We start from the raw sequence: 20,112 nt of genomic DNA, 5'->3' as shown, positions 1-20,112 counted from the left end.
TTTCAAAGCTCTGCCCACGCTCTTTCTTTCACTTGCAATCCCACGCCTCTAACCACTCCCACTTACTAGAGATGCCTTAGTTCGAATTCACCCTTCAAGCCCAAATATCAATCCCGCTTCCTCAGAACACGGTAATGTGACAGAGCATTCCAGAAATTCTCTATTCACACCATCTTTTTAAATTTTTATTTGACTGAAATTGATTGACAAAGCTGCATTCATTTCTGATGCACAGGAAAGTATTCCAGTGATAACACCAATATACATTCTTTTTTCATATTCTTTTCCAGTATGTTTTATCACAGGATATTGAATATAGTTCCCCGTGCTACACAGTAGGACTTTGTATTTATCCATTCTATATGTAAATTTGCATCTGCTAACCAAAAATTCCCACTCCATCACTCCTCCACTTCCTTCCCCTTTGGCCACTCACCTCTGTCCTCCATGTCTATAAGCCTGTCTGCTTCACAGATAAGTTCATTCGTGCCATATTTTAGATTCCACATATAACTGATATCATGTGGTATTTGTCTTTCTCTGACTTACTTCACTTAGTACGAGGATCTCTCAGTCCATCCATGTAGCTGTAAATGGCGTTATTTTATTCTTCTCCGTGGCAAGTAAAATTCCACTGTACCACATCTCTCTCCATTCATCTGCTGGTCTACATGTAGGTCGTTTCCTTGTCTCGGCTACTGTAATGACACCATCTTGACCGCACTGAACCAACGACACTATGCTTGGCTCCACAGAAATCTGGTTTCTTCACACACTTTGACAGTGGGGACATTATCTTCCTTAACCCTGAAGTGCCGATACGGCAGGTGCACAAGTTTTCAAACGGGTGCAAATGAATGAACAAGATATGCAAATAACACTGCTCTTTATTCAAAAGCACACTCCTCTCTCTCAGAGCTCTTCTAGTCTAACGGTTTTATCAATGTTCAAGCACCACTTCTCTTAACACACTCACTGCGGAAGAACAAACACTGAAACTTCCATCCAGGGCTACCAAACACATGTTCTTCCAAGACTTTTCCTTCTGACAATATATGGAAATGTGCTCCATGTTCTTTGCTTTATTCTCATTGGGATATTCTGCAACCCTTGCTGCTGCTGAATAGATAGGTCTGAACAGCACCCCATGTATATATATTTTATGAGCATTTCTCATTACTTCCTCAGAATGACCAAAAAGTATTACGAGGTCTAAGCAATTTTTTTAATTTTTTTGAAGTATAGTTGATTTACAATGTTCTATTAATTTCTGCTATAGAGTAAAGTTCACTCAGTTATACATATTTGATATATATATATATATATATATCCTGTGATAACCCATGATGGAAATGAATCTGATTATTCATTATTCATTTTCAGATTCATTTCCATCATGGGTTATCACAGGACATCAAATATATATATATATACTCTTTCAGATTCATTTCCATCATGGTTTATCACAGGATATCGAATATACTTCCCTGTGCTATACAGTACGGGGCTTCCCAGGTAGGCACAGTGGTAAAGAATCTGCCAATGAAGGAGAAAACTAAAGACGTGGGTTCAGTCCCTGGGTCAGGAAGATCCCCTGGAGGAGGAAACAGCAACCCACTCTAGTATTTTTGCCTGGAAAATGCCATGGACAGAGGAGCCTAGAGGGCTGCAGTCCATGGGGTCACAAAGAGTCAGACACAGCTGAGTGACTCAGTATGCCCGCACGCACGCTATACAGTAAGACAGTGCTGTTTCTTCATCCCAGATACATTAGTCTGCATCCGCTTATCTCAAACTCCCAGTTCTTCCTCCCCCTATCCTTGGCAACTACAAGTCTGTTCTATCTGTGGGCCTGTTTCTGTTTCATAGGGATGTTCATTTGTGCCCTAATAAGATTCCACACATAAGTGATATCATACAGTAGTATGATAACCTCTAGGTCCATCCATGCCACTGCAAATGGCATTATTTCATTTTTTGACGCCATTCATCTGCTGATAAACATTTAGGCTGTTTCCATGTCTTGGCTACTGTAAACAGAGCTGCTGTGAATACAGGGGTGCATGCGTCTTTTCTTATTATGATTTGTCTGGGTACACGCCCAGCAATGGGACTGTTGGATCACAAGGCAACTCTACTTTTAGTTTCTTGAGAAACCTCCACCTTGCCTTCCAAAATAGCTGCACTGATTTATCTTCCCACCATCAGCTTTTGGAGGGTTCTCTTTTCTACCATCTCCTCTCTAACATCTTTTATTTGCAGACTTTTTAATGATAGCCATTCTGTACAGGTTTCAGCAATTAATGTTCATTCTGACAAGGAGTTCAGGAATAGCATCCTCTACCGAGATATTAACATGTCTCTTATTATGGTACCCTAGGAGCCCTTCCCACCCGCTGGTCTCCACGACACACACTCAGGAGAACACACAAGCTTTTCAAGCTAAGACAAACAGCCCTTTCCTATTCCCAAGTGAGAACTAACAGTTGTGTGGGGTTTTTTTGATACAAATTTAAAGAGGCCACGGAGCCAAATTTTAGGGGTGAACTGGACTGGGAATGTTCAAAGGGAGAGAAGGCTAGGAAGAAAGACTAGCTGGAAGAAAGACTGGCTTTCCTCGGAAGAAGCCAGGAGCTAAGGAGGTGTTTCTGTGGCAACCCGCTCCAGTACCTTGGCCTGGAAAATCCTACAGACAGAGGAGCCTAGTAAGCTACAGTCCATGGGGTTGCAAAGAGTTGGACACCACTGAGCGACCTCACTTTCACTTTCTATAACAAAGACTGGATTCCACTTGCAGGCAGTGCCTTCATCAAGGGAACGGGCTTGAGACAAAGGCAGATGATGCTCCGTAGAGCTGAACTTCCCAGAACAGCAGAGGAGGGCCCTGTGGCTAAGCCTGTGATGTGCAGAAGAGACCCATGTGAAAGGCAACCCTACCAGCAGCATACCTGGGACTGACGGGAAAGAACACCAGTTACCAGTGCTGATCTTAGAGGCAAGGAAGAAACTCAGGCTCATATCCCCTCTACTGCAGACACCAAAGCAGCCCCCTAACTTCCGAATCCACCCAGTGGAAGTCACAGGACCCTGCCAAACTTGAATAAATCCGGGGTCTAAGTACTCAGCATCTGCTGATGCAGAACTGGAAACAATAAAGACACCCTACAGCAGAGCGCTAGGGAACAAAATGAACTGTCATAGTTTTAAAGCGCTAACTGCTAGGACAACAAGGACTGGAACTCTTCTATGCCCCTCATTAGTAAGTCCTCTCAAGTAGCTATGGAGTTGAGATTAGGTCTTGGGGAGGACACAGGCTGGGACGATGTCCTTAGTTGGGGGATAGGAGACCTCCTGGCATGAATTCCAGCTTCTGCTGCTCAAGGCGGCCTCAGCCAACCTGTTAAGGGGATCACATCCTAATCACATCTCCTAAAAAGGTGTGATTCCATCATTTAACTCTTTCTATTCTCTGCTACGCAGATCACAGAAAAGGAAGGTCCCAGTAACTGGACCAACATCATTTCAGAGGCACAATCTTCTACTGAAATTATTTTCTGCTATCTAGATCCTAAAACTTCCTGGAAAATGGAAAGGCTGATTAAGCCACAATTTAGAGTAAACCTTTCTTGTAAAAGTTAATCCAATAGTCGGAAAGTTTTTATAGGACTAGTTATGAGAATTTTTTCCTAAGTAAAGAAGGAAAGTGGGAGATACAAAACATTTATTTTTGTAGGAGGCATAAAAAAATGGCCAGATAGAAGTAGTTACTGATAAAATTTCACGTCTCTGTCTGGGGTCAACTCTGTAGATTCAACTGAATAAAGACAAACATAAGCTTCCCAGGGACAGTTGTTACCTAGACATCAGTTTTTACCATGACTTGCAAAATATTTTTGTGTTTTTAACTGAACTGATTTCACATATAGGAGTTTCAACTCTAAGGAACCCACTAGCATCAATATTATTATGTGACTCTGAATATCACAAATTGGCATGACATTACTTACCGAATGCCCTTAGACTTAAAAATGTGGGTAATACAGTATACAGTGTGGGGTCTGAAGGAATCTGCTGTGGTACACTTATTTTTGACTCCAGAATATAATCAACTAATTCATCTTAAAATAAATTCAAGTTGTTTGTAACTATCTCTGAAAGCTGTGACCAATGTCCAACACTGCAATGCTACCATAATTAGAGCAAAATTTTTCCACTAAAACTGAATTAATAACTGAAGTTCTGAATATGCAATATGCACAAATCCTGGTTTTTAAAATCCCTAATGGGCTTTGTAGCAGTGCAATTTGGCAAAGTGAGTAAAATCCTAACATAATAGATAAAGGTAATTAGAGATGCAGAACAAATTCTTTTTAAATGCCCTGCATGCAATTCGGACACTTTAGTTCCTTCTTCAGAGATGGAAAATTAGCAAGAGGAGGAAATAAATCAGAAAAAGAATAAGAGAAAATAGAACTGTATCAATCATAAAGGGATTTGGAGCTAGAGAGCTGTTAATATCCTTCCAGCAATTTTGACTTTCTAAACTCCCAAGAAACTGGCCAGTTTACAATGCAATGAATCTCTCCACTTTAGAAATAGTCTAAATTCAGTTAGGTGGCAAAAATGGGGAAGACAGTCAATGGTCTCAGGAACTAAACGAAAACCAGTGGATAAATGTTTTAGGGAAAATATATCCTCCTGGACATGGCTGCATAAATCTTTCCATAATTCAGGTCAGTTGCTCAATCATGTCCAAGTCTTTGTGACCCCATGGACTGCAGCAGGTCAGGCTTCCCTGTCCATCACCAAATCCTGGAGCTTGCTCAAACTTATGTCAATCAAGTTGGTGATGCTATCCAACTATCTCATCCTGTGTCATCCCCACCTCCTCCTGCCTTCGATCTTTCCCAATATCAGGGTCTTTTCCAGTGAGTCAGTTCTTCACATCAGGTGGTCAAAGTATTGGAGTTTCAGTTTCAGCATCAGTCCTTCCAATGAATATTCAGGGCTAATTTCTTTTAGGATTGACTGGTTGGATCTCCTTGCAGTCCAAGGGACTCTCAAGAGTCTTCTCCAACACCACAGTCCAAAAGCATCAGTTCTTCACAGCCATCATTTCAAGTAAGTACACATTTCTCCTTGGAACATGAAGAATACATTTGGTTTTACGGCATATTTATATGTATTTATACATATATATGGAGAAGGCAATGGCACTCCACTCCAGTACTCTTGCCTGGAAAATCCCATGGATGGAGGAGCCTGGTAGGCTGCCGTCCATAGGGTCGCTAAGAGTCGGACACGACTGAGCGACTTCGCTTTCACTTTTCACTTTTATGCATTGGAGAAGGAAATGGCAACCCACTCCAATATTCTTGCCTGGAGAATCCCAGGGACGGGGGAGCCTGGTGGGCTGCCGTCTATGGGGTCACACAGAGTCGGACACGACTGAAGCAACTTAGCAGCAGCAGCAGCAGCATATATATATATATATATATATATATGCACAATATATACACAATATATATAACATAGTTTTGTATATCATTATATTATAAATGCCATGCTATATTTACTATATAACATAGAAATTGTGTACTATATAATATAGTAAATATTTATTGTATATGTTGTACATATTCAGTCGCTAAGTCATGTCCGACTCTTTGTGACCATCGGCTGTAGCCCACCAGGCTCCTCTGTCCATGGGATTCTCCAGGCAAGAATACTGGAGTAGGTTGCCATTTTCCAGGGGATCTTCCCAACCCAGGGATCCAACACGGTCTCCCGCATTGCATGCAGATTCTTTACCGTCTGAGCCCCCAGGGAAGCCCATTTTATGCTGTAACATGTTATATATGCTACTTGCTTTGTTAAACTTCAGCTAACCAAATGCGCCGAAGAAGTGATGCTTCTGAACTGTGGTGTTGGAGAAGACTCTTGAGGGTCCCTTGGACTGCAAGGAGATCCAACCAGTCCATTCTGAAGGAGATCAGCCCTGGGATTTCTTTGGAAGGAATGATGCTAAAGCTGAAGCTCCAGTACTTTGGACACCTCATGCGAAGAACTGACTCACTGGAAAAGACTCTGATGCTGGGAGAGACTGGGGGCAGGAGGAGAAGGGGACGACCCGGGATGAGATGGCTGGATGGCATCATGGACTCGATGGATGTGAGTCTGAGTGAACTCCAGGAGATGGTGATGGACAGGGAGGCCTGGCGTGCTGCGATTCATGGGGTCGCAAACAGTCGGACACGACTGAGCGACTGAACTGAACCAAATACTGATGGGAGTTCAAAGTGATACATGTAAAGATGAGGTTCAATTGAAAGCCTGAGTACTCATTTTTTATACTTTAAATATATGTATATACATTTAAAAGCAAATCTTTATATTATAAATACATAAGTATATTACAATATCAAATATATGATGCATGTTTACTATTTACTATATTAACTATAACACTAAATATCTATATTATATTAATATGACCATACGTAACATTTCAGTTCAGTTCAATCGCTAAGTCGCACTTGACTCTTCGTGACCCCATGGACTGCAGCACGCCAGGCTTCCCCCTGTCCATCACCAACTCCCAGAGCTTGCTCAAACTTATGTCCATCAAGTCGATGATGCCATCCAACCAGCTTATCCTCCGTCATCCCCTTCTGCCTTCAATCTTTTCCAGCATCAAGGTCTTTTCAAATGAATCAGTTCTTCAAATCAGGTGGCCAAAATATTGGAGTTTCAGCTTCAACATCAGTCCTTCCAATGAACACCCAGGACTGATCTCCTTTAGGATGGACTGGTTGGATCTCCTTGCACTCCAAGGGACTCTCAAGAGTCTTCTCCAACACCACAGTTCAAGAGCATCAATTCTTCGCTGCTCAGCTTTCTTTATAGTCCAACTCTCACATCCATACATGACTACTGGAAAAACCATAGCTTTGACTAGATGAAATTAAGTATAAAACAAGGACCCAGTTAGACTTCAAAGTGAACCTCATCATTAAAACAAATGTGAGCTATGCCTCTGCTTAGCTGAAGTTCAGTAACATAAAAGGTAAAGATGGAAGAATGGAATGGAAGGAATGGAATTTAGACTCAAGGCCTATCAGTGGTCAGATGGCCTTAAAGGTCATGCAATCTGCTGTCCACCTCATTTAAGTATAAAAAAAAAAAAAAGAGCCCAGAAGTCACCCAAATGTAAGAGCCAACCCCTGGGACAAGTGAAGTTGAGTCCAGAAACTACTATTCTTCATTTTCCCAGCTCAATGATTTCTCTGGTGCAAAAGCCTGTCTACTTCCCCATCAGCAGTTCCCAGGCCCCCAGAGATCCCAGATTTGGGCTGCAAATTATTCCCAGACCACCAAGGAAGTCTCATGACCTTGGAGAGACATTTCCTCCAAGGTACTTATTTTTAGAACAGTTGGTTGGTCGACTTGTACAAAAAGAAAGAAGTGGTTTCGAATTCCTTCACTCCTTTTTGCTCACAGTGTATGAATGACCATTCTGATCCACTCAGTTTCCACTGAGGGTCCTGGGCCCTGGTTTAGGGGGTTATTCTGAAGTCTCTCCTAAAAGTAGCCAGAAGTAGCTGATCTTTGCTGATTTCTTCCAATTGCTTTAACACACCTTCTTGTCATACTTTCTTAAAGTTCTCTATGCGGGATATATTTGACAGACAGTGAAATGCAGACCTATTTCTGACGATAATGCCTTTTAACAGTTGTCAAGACAGATTTTACAGAAGGCTACAGGAATTCTTAACTCCCAAACAGCTTTTTCATCTTTATGTAAAACTTTGGGGCCCCATGAATAGTTATCATTTTGAATTTTTTTCCTAAAAAATCACACACGCACTAAATTGTGACTTATGTTTCTAATGTTATTCTTTTTTAAGTATATACTGTCATATAAAAGTTCCCAAGTGAATCATCCCAAGGCTCTTACCTCTGTGACCTAGAAACTCCAAACTGTAGGAGACAGATGTGAAACTCCTGGACAGTGTTAGAAGCCTCACTGTCAAGTTCATGGATGAGGAAATAGACCTGTGACTTTGCCAGCCCTCCGTGGGGGTAATTTTTCCAGAACTTATCCCTAGTAAGGTTTCCTCAACAAGAAGCTTAATTTGAGATGGAAAGTGACTTTTTTTTTTTTAACCATTCTGTGCTTTGGACCGAAAGAACAAACTGTTTACTCCAGCTCCCTAAAGAAATGTAATTGATCTATGAGCTAGATCTTCTTTCCCTTTCACCTTCGTCTCATATAATAGCAAAATGAATGCTACCCAGCGACTCACTCAGATTCAACTATCATCTCCTATGGAGAGAATTTAATTTTATTTACAGATTCATAGAACACACCACTTACTCAGAGCCTCATCTGAAACCAGTTACTACTTCTAAACAAGAGCCAAACATTTGGGGATAATGGTTATCTCCTCTATGTACAGAATGTTTTAGCATGAATGCTCTAATTCTGCTAGGGAGGGTGTTCACCTGAAGATGAATCGGTCTTTTTCTGCGAAGGCGGAGCTGGAAAACCCACAGGACTTTTCCTCATCCCTGAGTCTGACAATGAGGCTATTAACACTGTTAAACAGTTTCACATCTACCTGGGTACAGTTTGCGGTTTGTAGACACAGCTGTGAAAGTCTTATGATTATACATTAGTGCTATTATATGACACTATACACGTAAAAATAAAGAAAAAAATCAGAAACACAAAGGTCACTGTTTCGTGAGTGTATCACTGAGGTGTTAATAATTATTTCAAGGCCAAGAATTCAAACGCATTCAATAGCCAGAAAGAGTCTACTTTTAAACTCACTGGTCAGGAAGGTACCAAAAAGGAAAGAATGCCCTCCGAGTCAGGGGATGCAAACTGATTAAAATAACTTTGCAACATCTAACTCAGAGATAGAAATGTTTTACTTACAGAAAATACAAATTATATTTTTAAGTAACTTTCCCAGACTTTCTACTGCTACATGGAAAACAAATGTGGCTTCTTTACCAGTGACAACTAGTACATATAACTGAAATTGCCAGGAGGTAATTTATCTGCAACTCCTTGCATCAAACCTGGAGTTTAGATGGATGGTATCGGTGGTAGCAAAGGGAGATGATACTTTGCCATTCGTGTGCAAAGAAAATCTCTATCACCAAAAGTAGCAAATGATTTTTAAAATTTTTTGGCCATGCCGCATGGAATGTGGATTCTTAGTTACCTGACCAGGAATAGAACGTGAGCCCCTTTTAACAGAAATGTAGAGTATTAACCAGTGGACCACCAGGGAAGTGCCGAAAGTTGTGAATTTTTTAAAAATCAGTTAAAAGAAGGTTTTATAAACTGTATTTTAAAGAATGCTATTTAGTTTAATAAATGTCGCTTATACTTTCTATGAGTCTAGCATTGCTTTGTACATATAACTTCTAAACTCAGTATGATTATTTCAGCAAAAAGTATACACAAGCATAATACAGTCTGATGTAGTTTCACGTGGTCTTTGTCTTCCTATTTATTCAAAGAATTGGCCAAAGAAATACAGGAATCCTACCCTCGCCCTGACAACCCCTTCTCCTTGTTGAAGACACCTCATACACGACAAAAATTTCTGATGATTCACATAAAAAAGGATGAAAATTGCTCTCAAGGAGGGTCATAGAGTTTTACAGTCAAGTCTGATCTGATGGTTTCTAAAAGAGGAGGCTATTTACTATATTTACATAGTTTACAAGTAAAAATTAGCAATAAACAGGCATAAAGAAAATTATGTGTCAGAATTGTTCAAAAGGGGTAGTAGTTAGCAATCCCAGAGCATGGTGTTCTGAGTGTTGACTGCTGTGGTAACATGCACAGCAGTATTCAGAAACAGGCCACCAACTCACGAAGTATTTTAAGAAGAGACCAACTATGCCTAGGTTTGTTTCTCTTACTTACTTTAAGAAAAGCAAAAGAAAATTGAGACCAAGTTCCAGCCTCTGCAAATTGCTCTGAGCCTTTGGAGATTTAGAACTGTTTTTACAATAGAATCCTGCCTAGATGGATATTAAGTGATGGAAAATAATATAATATTTTAGTACCTAAAAGAATAACTGAGTACATGTGAGGGGACAGGTCATTAAATGTGAGTATTCAAGAAGTGATATAAAAGTAATTCATAAAACAGAGAATATAAAAGTGAGAAGGATACCTAGATTTAAGACACTATCATAACACCATTCACCAAATGAAATGAAGGAAGTAGGCGAGAAACGGGAAAATAATACCCACGGAGAAGCATCAAGGCATGGCAGGATTTATTTCCTGTAATAATGGAGATGCAGGTCACAGGGGGCAGTGGACGGGGGTTATGCTAAACCTCAGTTCTCAGGCATGCCCATAGGGCAACACTGGTACTGATGAACCTATTTGCAGGGCAAGCATATAGACACATGGGATTAGGACACACCAGGGGAAGGAGAGGATGGAACCAACTGACAGAGCAGCACTGATATATACACACGACCATGTGTAAACCCACTCCAGTGCTCTTGCCTGGAAAATCCATGGACAGAGGAGCCTGGTGGGCTGCAGTCCATGGCGTCGCTAAGAGTCGGATACGACTGAGTGACTTCACTTTCACTTTTCACTTTTATGCATTGGAGAAGGAAATGGCAACTCACTCCAGTGTTCTTGCCTGGAGAATCCCAGGAACGGCAGAGCCTGGTGGGCTGCCGTCTACGGGGCTGCACAGAGTCGGACACGACTGAAGCCACTTAGCAGCATGTGTAAAGCAGACAGCTACTGGGGACCCGCTCTATAGTACAGGGAGCTCAGCGCGGGGCTCTGTGATGACCTAGAGGCGTGGGACATCCCAGAGGGAGGGGATCTATGTACATTTATGGTTGATTCACGTTGTGTGGCAGAAATCAACACAACACTGAAAAGCAATTTTCCTCCCATCAAAAAACAAAAAGAATCACGTGTGTGACTTGGAAGAGTGTCTTCTAACTAGAGGGTACAGCAATGAAAGTTTCAGAAAGAAGAGAACTTTGGCCCAAAAACAATATTACAGGGAAAGAGCTGTAATTAGTGCAAGAAACGTGGACGCCCAGTAACAGAGGGATGGATCTTCAATGAGCGGTGCCCCTCCTGTGCCCCACGCAGCTGTGGTGCGGGAGAGATCTCGCCCTCCTTCAATCAGGGCTTTGAGGGCCAAGAGAAAAATGCAGAAATGCCACATTGTCAGGCAAGAGGTACTTTCTCATCAGGGCAGAGTCAGAAGGAAGATACGAAGCAACGGCTTCAGCACAGAGAGGAGTTTGCCCATGGGGAGAAGGGTACATGGACACATGATCACAAAGCAGAGATGTGAGGCCACGGAAAGACCTGGGGAGCTGGTGAAGGAAAGAGTGAGCTCTGGCCGGGGAAGCAGAGGGAGGAGGCGTTGCGCCTGCAGTGTCAGGTAAAAGGAATCTGATAACGCGTGGAGAAGCAGGCACGCGTATGCTTTAAATAAATATCAGCTGGGAACTTCATTTGCTAGGCAACGGGGAACCAGGGAATTTGAGAAGGGAGACACAGGATCAGAACCTCATGAAGATCAACCTGGCAACCCAGGACAGAATGAACTGATGGAGGAAAGCATTGAGGAGAGAAGTCCATTTACAGGCAGCCTTCTAGGCAAAGGGAAAACTCGATGGCAAGGGGAAGGAAAAGAAGTGTGTGCGCAGGCTCAGTCGCTTCAGTCCTGTCTGACTCTCCGTGACCCCATGGACCGCAGCCCACCAGGCTCCTCAGTCCACGGAATTCTCCAGGTAAGAATATCGGGGTGGGTTGCTGTGCCCTCCTTTAGGGGATCTTCCCAACCCAGGGATCGAACCCGCATTTCTTATGTCTAACCCGCGTGAGCAGGCAGGTTCTTTACCACTTGGTAAAGTCCAAAGGAAAAGGGGTCCCTGCTAAATTAGAAAATGCAGATTTCTAAAGATACAATTTGTATAAGAAGCACAGGCACGTTTCAAGTACTGACAGACAGCAGTGTTATCTGTTATGGCTGACAGCAGGTAAAAAGTCATCAACGAGAGACAGATGCATTCCGTGTTTCGCCACCTACATCCTCACATTAACAGTCACCCCCGCCACCCACATGTGGGAACAGACACAATTTCACAGATCAAAGCAGATGCAGAAAAAACATATCAGGAAGATCAACTACAGATCTAACACGTAACACAGGACACAGACCCTCACTAAACACTAAATGATTGAATATCAAGACTTCACTACTGTCTTCTCTAAAAAGATCCTCTAGCAGAGGAAAGTGTAACTCAACCTCTGAACAGAGAAGGTAGCATTCCTTCATACACAGTGTTGATACATTCATCCCTCTGGATTCAAAGCTTCCACATGCATGGATTCAACCAACAGCAGGTACAGAATCTGCGGCTGCGAAGGACTGACAGCCCAACACCATTTTAGCACACAAGGGACCTGGCACCCATGGGTGTTGGGATCCACGGGGGTCTTGGATACAGTCCCTCGGGGACACTGATGGAGGAGCATAGTATGCTTGGGTCTTTACCTGCATGACTGAAAAGATAATGCTCCATTTCCATTATATCAGCTCCCAGAATCCTGAATTTTTCTCGATTTACAAGGTGAGGTGTATAGTGTTAACCTTCTGTTGGTCTTGACTCCACTTTGCTGCAGTTAATTGGAAGCTGAGGATCTTTTGCCGATGGGAGAACCCAATCCACCCACAGCCCAGGTCTGTCTCTACCCACAGAGTCTTTCGGAAGCAAAGCAAGGTCATTTCAGCAGCGTTCAACATCATAGAGTTTATACCTGTGTGTGTGGAAGTAGCTGGCATAAAGGTGAGAAGGAAGAGTCGCCATCATCCCTCGAGGTTTACTGCGGCAGGAGCCTTGGTTATTAACGGGCCACGGAGGACTCACTCCTCCATATTTTACATTTGGGAACCATGTTCATTAATCACCCGTGTGACCTACAGCACAAATACAATGCTGACAAATGTTCGCTTCATTGCAAAGGGTCATTCGGCTTGGGAGCAATTTGCCACCCACATAAAATTTATACTGTGTTTACGTTCTCGGAATAGTTTACAAGTTCATCGTTAAATCTCACAAAACAGCTGGCCCTCATTTTCCAACACCATGTCGCTCCACGGTAAGCACGGACACCTCGAGTTGCCGGTGGGTGGACAACTGAGTGAAGTCCCAACTATTCCTCTTGAGTTTATTTACCTTCCTCTTGCGGAAGGAATGCCGCACGTCTGTAAGCAGGAGTCGTTATTTACAAAATGACTGAGCACACAGGCATTGAAAGGAGGGCATCATTAGAATGCAGGAGATGCCCCCGTCCTCCTCAGAGCATCTCAGCAGGGCACAGGAGATTCTGGCAGGCTCCGCAGTCTCCTGGGCTCATAGCAGGGAGCCCAGCGTAAAGCAGAAATTGGATTTCTCCGAGGCTGTAAATCCTGTATCTTTCTTAGGGCAGATAATCACTCACTACTGGTGCTAATAACTAGACCCTATCACAGTGTACAAAACTTAACATTTATTGAGTAGGAGAGTCCCCTGTGCTATACAGTAAGGTCCTGGTTGGTTATCTATTTTATATATAATACTGTATGCATGTTAATCTCAAACTCCTAATTTATAGCCCCCCACTTCCTCTTGGGGAACCGTAAGCTTGTTTTCAAAATCTGCACGTCTGTTTCTGTTTTATAAACAAGTTCATTTGTATCATATTCTGTAATAACCTATATCAGTAAAGAATCTGAAAAAGAACGTATGTTTATGTATAACTGAGTAACTACGTTATATACCTGAAACTAGCACATTATTGTAAATCAACCATACCCCAATAAAATAAAAAATAATACAAATTAATAGCAATAAAAATAGCAAAAATATTTTAATATTTAGGGGATTGTTTTGAAAAGACACTTCTCCAGGTAATATAAAGAAATTCCATGAAACTCCATTTTCTAATTCAGACACACACTGAAATGACCGTCAACTGGTTTTTTTAAAAATAAAGAATGCATACATGCTCAGTAGCTCAGTTATGTCTAACTCTTTGGCAACCCCATGAACTGTAACCCATCAGGCTCCTCTGTCCATGGGATTTTCCAAGCTAGAATACTGGAGTGGGCAGACATTTCCTTGAACCCATGAAACTCCATTCCCTAGTTTTGACATGCATTGAAATGGCCATTAGTTGGATTTTTTAAAAAATAAAGAATAATCTGCTTATGGTTTTTACACCAGAAACTTCAAGGACTTTATAGATATAATACAAATGGAAATAAATTAAGGAAAGTACACCCAAGGGAGAGATCTTAAATGCAAAGGAAGTATCTACCTGGGAGGGTGGCAAAAATGATCCAGAAAATTAGTTTTGCCAACACCCATTAGGTAACAAGGGCAGGGTTGGTGATGAGCGTGGGTGTGGTATGAGGCACAGGTGACTTCCCCAGTGTATCCGGAGTCCACAGGAGCTGGAGGGCCCTCTGCGATCAGAAGTCACTGACAGATTAAACCTGGCTTTCCCTGGGCATGAGGAATGGAGTACGGTCCTGGTTGGCTGCTGATTGGAAGAACTACACCAGGCCAAGTAAAAAAGCAGTAGTTCAGCGAATTCTTACAGACTGCTCTACATGGAGAAACTGGCCAACAGGTCAAGCTGCCTGGGGTACCTCCTTTGGTTCAGGTCATCCCCACCTCTGCCCCTGCATCTCTGAGCACTTTCATTAGAGCTGAGACACTGCAAAGTATTCAACCATCTCTGAAAGGATACATTTCCAATGCCAATCTTTGAAAAGCACAGACGTTTCTGCTTGCACATAAGCAAAATTCTGAAGAGACAAAGTGGCTATCTTCCTAAGAACATAAATAATAAGTCATTTATTCCTCCCCAAAGCACCCTACAGAAACCAAGGTCTCTTGAAGAGAGACCGTCACAGTTGTCTGTGATACACAGGTATTTTCTTAAATACTTGCAGGTCTCTCATTAATATCCCTGAGAAGCAGGTCACTGTGTCTTAGGGACGGAAGCATCATCATGGATTTACCTGTCTTAGAACATCATATAATGTAATTAAACAGTGTGTACTCCCACGTAAAGCTTCTTTCACTTAGCATGATGTGTGAGACTTCTCTGTATTGTCATATTTAACAACAGTATATTCCTTCTAATTACTAAGTAGCATGCTGTTATGACTACATTTCAATTTGTCTAGGCTCTGTTCATGGACAGTTCTGCTTTTTCCAGTTTGGGCCCATTATGAATAAAGTTGCTATGAATATAAAAAAAAAAAAAAGAAACACCGTGACAGTAAGAAATGGAAGAATTTCTTTTAAATGTATTCTCTAAATACAACTCAAAAGGACACTGCATCTCTGAAAAGAGAGGATCATGGAAAGAGGCAGTCAAGAACAAGGGAAAAACAGAAAGGCCAGCCTACATAGTTAAGACAGTAACAAAGGCAGGGAATAGCAGTCCAAACTGTGGAAAAACTCAAATCAGTCAAGGAAAAAGCTCAAGGAAAGTCTCTCCAGTCTCAAGGGGAAGAGTAAAGAGATGAAGATCAGGAAGGAAAAGCTGAATGATCATGAACCCAGGTACAGGATAGTCAACATGCATTACAGCAATAGCACACAGAGACCGGAGCAAACACAGAAAAAAGAGTCAGTAAAGGAAAAAGTAATTGAAAACTCTTCTTCTTCACTGAGAAAAAGCTCTGAAAATGCACCATCTATTTACCAATTTTTAAAATACTATCCTAAAGATTTATTTCTGCCAGTGGACAGGCCAATCATCCAATGCTTATGTATTAATTAATAATGATAGACAACTATCCCAAGCATTATTTCAAGCAAAAATCACCTCCTTATATACAGAATGACAAGGGAAATTATATAACTCAGAAAAAAACTGCTTAGTGAATATGAAATCAAAACAAGTGGGAAAAGATGGATAATCAACATTTTAATGGTATCTGCTTAAAGCAGCTGGATAAAGCCATCTCAAAACACACCTAGCTACAGTAATGGCTCAAAAATGTTTGAATCCACTGGCAAAATCTCACCCCAGCCTGAAGAGTACTTGTATTACCAGGGTTCATGTGGGGCTTCTTGACCTCACTTGTCTATGCACTGGAGTCTGACCAACATTCTGATGGGTTATTCATTAGTTGTGCTAATTTAATCAATCAACTTTCAGTCAAAACCTGCCTGCCCAGAAGCAATTCTGAACCCCACCACCATCCAAGCAACCTTTCACACATCTAACCTTTGATCTGTTACATGTCAATATTTGACATTCAGAGAGCAAGTTCGTGGCCAATATAACCATGTTGTTATGAAGCAATCAGTATAACCCCTTGTTCTGACAACTTATCCAGAGGACTTGAAAAATGGAATTGAAATGCAGATGTAGAGAACAAATGTGTCCACACAGGAGGAAGGGGAGGGTGGGATAAACTGGGAAATTAGGTTTGACATCAAAGCACCATCGTGTGTAAAACAGACAGCTAGTTGGCAGATGCTATATAGCACAGGGGGCCCAGCTTGATGCTCTGTGGTGACCTGGAGGGGTGGGATGGGGTAGTGGGGAGGAGGGAGTTCAGAAAGCAAGGGGGTATATGTACACATGTAGCTGATTCGCTTCACTGTACAGCAGAAACTAACACATTATGAAGCAATTATATTCCAATAAAAAATATAAATAAAAAGGCACAATTAGATAGATATACACTGAAACATGTATAAACTGCCAAAAACACATTCTACAGTATTTCTGATTTCCATAAAACCACTAATAAAACTGATCAAACATTAAACCACAATGGAAATATTATACCTCTATCCCGTCTTCCAAGCAAACAATCAGACTTTGCATAGATTCCATTTCTCTGGCCATACTGCCCCTAATCCTTTAGAAATTCTGCACCATTCTGTCTACACAAGGTCTGAGTACTAGGGGAAAAATTTTACACTACACATGAAAACGATTTGGAATATAGACTGGTTGATAGATACAGGTGTGTGAAAGGTAGGCCATGCAAACAAAGCAGCTGTTAGAGGCAAATCAATGAGTAGCTCAAGCCCTAGGAAGTATCATGATACCCATTTTACAGATGAGGAAACCGTGGCACACTGATTTCCTCCAAGTCACACAGAGAGTAAATGTTCAAAAAGAGAATAGATCTTGAAAGCTCACACTTTTTGTCACCTCGACTCCAAAAATAATGAAAACAAAACGAAACAAGCATAATTTCATGGAGCTGAAAAAGAAGACTGTTGTTTAGTTGCTAAGTCATATCCAATCTCTTGTGACCTCATGGACTGTAGCCCACCAGGCTTCTCCGTCCGTGGGATTCCCCAGGCAAGAATACTGGAGTAGGTTGCCATTTCCTTCTCCAGGGGATCTTCCTGACCCAGGGATCGAACCCAGGTCTCCTGCACTGGAGACCCCTGAGCCACCAAGGAAGCCCCAAGAACAGGAATACCAATATTCAATTACATTGCCCCAGAGACAAGAAATGCAGATCACATTTTTCTGCATGAAAGACATGATTTCCCACAGTTTTTGTCACAATATTATTGATTTGAATTTATAAAACTATTTCTCCAACACACTTTGCCTGAAATTAGGACTTATAACAGATGGTGACATATGTTATGAACTTTTAATCCAAAATATTAGATTTCTTCTACCCTGGGCCTTTGGGAAGAATCCTGGCAACAAAAACAGAAACCAGTGTACGAGGATAAAGAGAAATTTGGTGAAAATTTGAAAGAAAAGTGAGAGAAGAAATGTGCAGATTTCTCATCCTATTTCATTGTAATCAAAGAGATTTTTAGAATTGATCAACATAAAATACTTTTAACACTATACTAAGGCATTTCGCCTACTAAAACTCCCTCTGGCTGTTGTCGCCTATGGTTCACATACATATTCAATATTTGAGACATAGACAGACAAACTTTGAGGTGATGAAGCTGCTGCTAACCACCTACATCTTTTATGGGACATATAACGAATTAAAGTTGATATCAAACTCTGCCACCAAAGGACAAAATGGGGTGTCTCACAGTGAGATTTGGAGTTTCTAGGCTGATCAAAGGACGTGTCGTGAATCACCAGTCACTGCCATCGAAGCTCGACATGTGTATGCCTGTACACACACAGACACACACACCCTGAACCCAGAGGTGCTGGACCTCTGCCGATACCAGCCGGATAAGTTACAGGTTACAAATTCAATTTGGCTAGTAAGTCATTTTCTCCCTGACCCTTGAGAGGCAGTTTAGCTTCTTAGGACATGACCACTGCTGTGCTTGAGTTAGGCAACAGGTTTTATGAAAAGTCCTTCCCTAGAGACTCGCTACATCATCTGAAGAAACAATTTGTTCTTAGCTTTTCACTCTGGCAGTCCTTTTGCACTGTGCTGTCTTTATTTTCCCAAGGTGTCTTTTTTTTTTTTTCCAAGGTGTCTTTTAAAAAAATTCATGTTTGGGGTTTCCCTGGTGGCTCAGTGGTAAAGAATCCCTCTGCCAATGCAGGAGACACCGGTTCGATCCCTGATCCAAGAAGATGTCACACACCAGGGAGCAGCTAAGCGTAGAGAACCACAACTACTGAGTCTTTGCTCTAGAGTCTGGGAGCCAAAACTACTAAGTCGATGAGTCCAGAAACCCGTGGTTCACAAGAGAGGCCATTGCAATCAGAAGCCTGCCCACCGCAACTAGAGAGTAGGCGCCTCTTGCTGCAACTACGGAAAAAAAATTCCACAAAGCAATGAAGATCCAAAACAGCCAAAATTTAAAAAAAAAAAAAAAATTTCACAACCCCATCAGAGGAAACCTATATATTACGATGACTAAGAAAAGATTTTATTCTTTAAATGCCAGCTGGTAATGAGCAAGGTCTTTTTAACGTTAAGAGACAAGATTTGGGGTTCTCAGTGGTAAACATGAGCACCATTCAAACCACAATTATGCTCAATCAACTGAATTAGACAAACACATACTCCATCAGTATGCAAAAAAAAAAGAACAACAACAAATTACAAATTGATTAAAAGTCCGTAGTAGGCATAAAAATCATACTAGCAGACCTACGAAAAAATGAAATGCTTTGGGTTGTTAAGGCGTGTATTTTCCCCAGAGTTATAAATAAAACGTATGTGGAAGATGGCAAATTTACATTTAACAAACTTTTCAGGCTCTGCAGTCACTTGGTAAGAGATTTCTGATCCAAGCTACAATGGAAAAACAACTGGATTTACATAAACCAATAATAACTGTCACATAGGAGATTTTCAAATATATCCACCTGGAGGAGGGTTCCCAGGTGGCTCACTGCTAAAGAATTTGCTGCCAATGCAGGAGACAAGGGTTCGATCCTGGTGGGGAAGATCCCCTGGAGAAGGGCATGGCAACCCACTCCAGTATTCTTGCCTGGAGAACTCCATGGATAGAGGAGCCTGGCGGGCTACAGTCCATGGGGCTGCAAACGGTCAGAGACGACTAAGTGAGCGCATACACACACACACACCTGAAGGGGCAATGTTGTAAAACTAAAACCTCAAAATTGAGTATGTTTTAGCTGAGTTTTTGCTATTTTTCCCCTCTAACTTCCCTGGGGAAAAATACTTCTGAAATCAATATTTTGGGAAACTTTCCAATATAGAGGAAACTCTTTAACACTGTGTTTCACAGCAAAATTCAGAATTCAACTCCCTCCCATTGAGGGAAGCTGGATTCCTTAAGTCCAAAAGAGGCCTGCCTATAAGCTTTTTCAACCTAACAAAGGCCAACATAAAGATCTAAAACACAAAGTTGCAGCCAGGAACTTGGGCACTAACATCACACCTCCTGATCCCATCTTGAAATGCCTACATACTTCCTGACTGTCAGATACATGTTAACATGAAGGACGGCAACCAGAGAATCTTAGGACACACGCATCTTCACACTTTCATGATTGCTTTAAATGTCTCCTGTAGATTAACTGAAGAAGTAGTGTTTGGTTTGATGCTATGTCTGACTTTTAAGATTTGTATCTGGCAAGGAGGTTACTCAATAATG

General features: G+C 41.6%; 1 protein-coding gene across 1 annotated transcript in view; it reads right to left on the bottom strand.

Moving 5' to 3' along the window:
* The window catches only part of UNC5D (unc-5 netrin receptor D), a 622,629-nt gene that overhangs the window by 569,273 nt on the left and 33,244 nt on the right, over positions 1-20,112 (bottom strand). The window lies entirely within an intron of this gene.

This window comes from Budorcas taxicolor, chromosome 24 (genome assembly GCF_023091745.1).
Source record: "Budorcas taxicolor isolate Tak-1 chromosome 24, Takin1.1, whole genome shotgun sequence".
NCBI lineage: Eukaryota > Metazoa > Chordata > Mammalia > Artiodactyla > Bovidae > Budorcas > Budorcas taxicolor.
The sequence above is the reverse complement of the archived record's forward strand: the minus strand, read 5'-3'. Positions and strand labels throughout refer to the sequence as shown.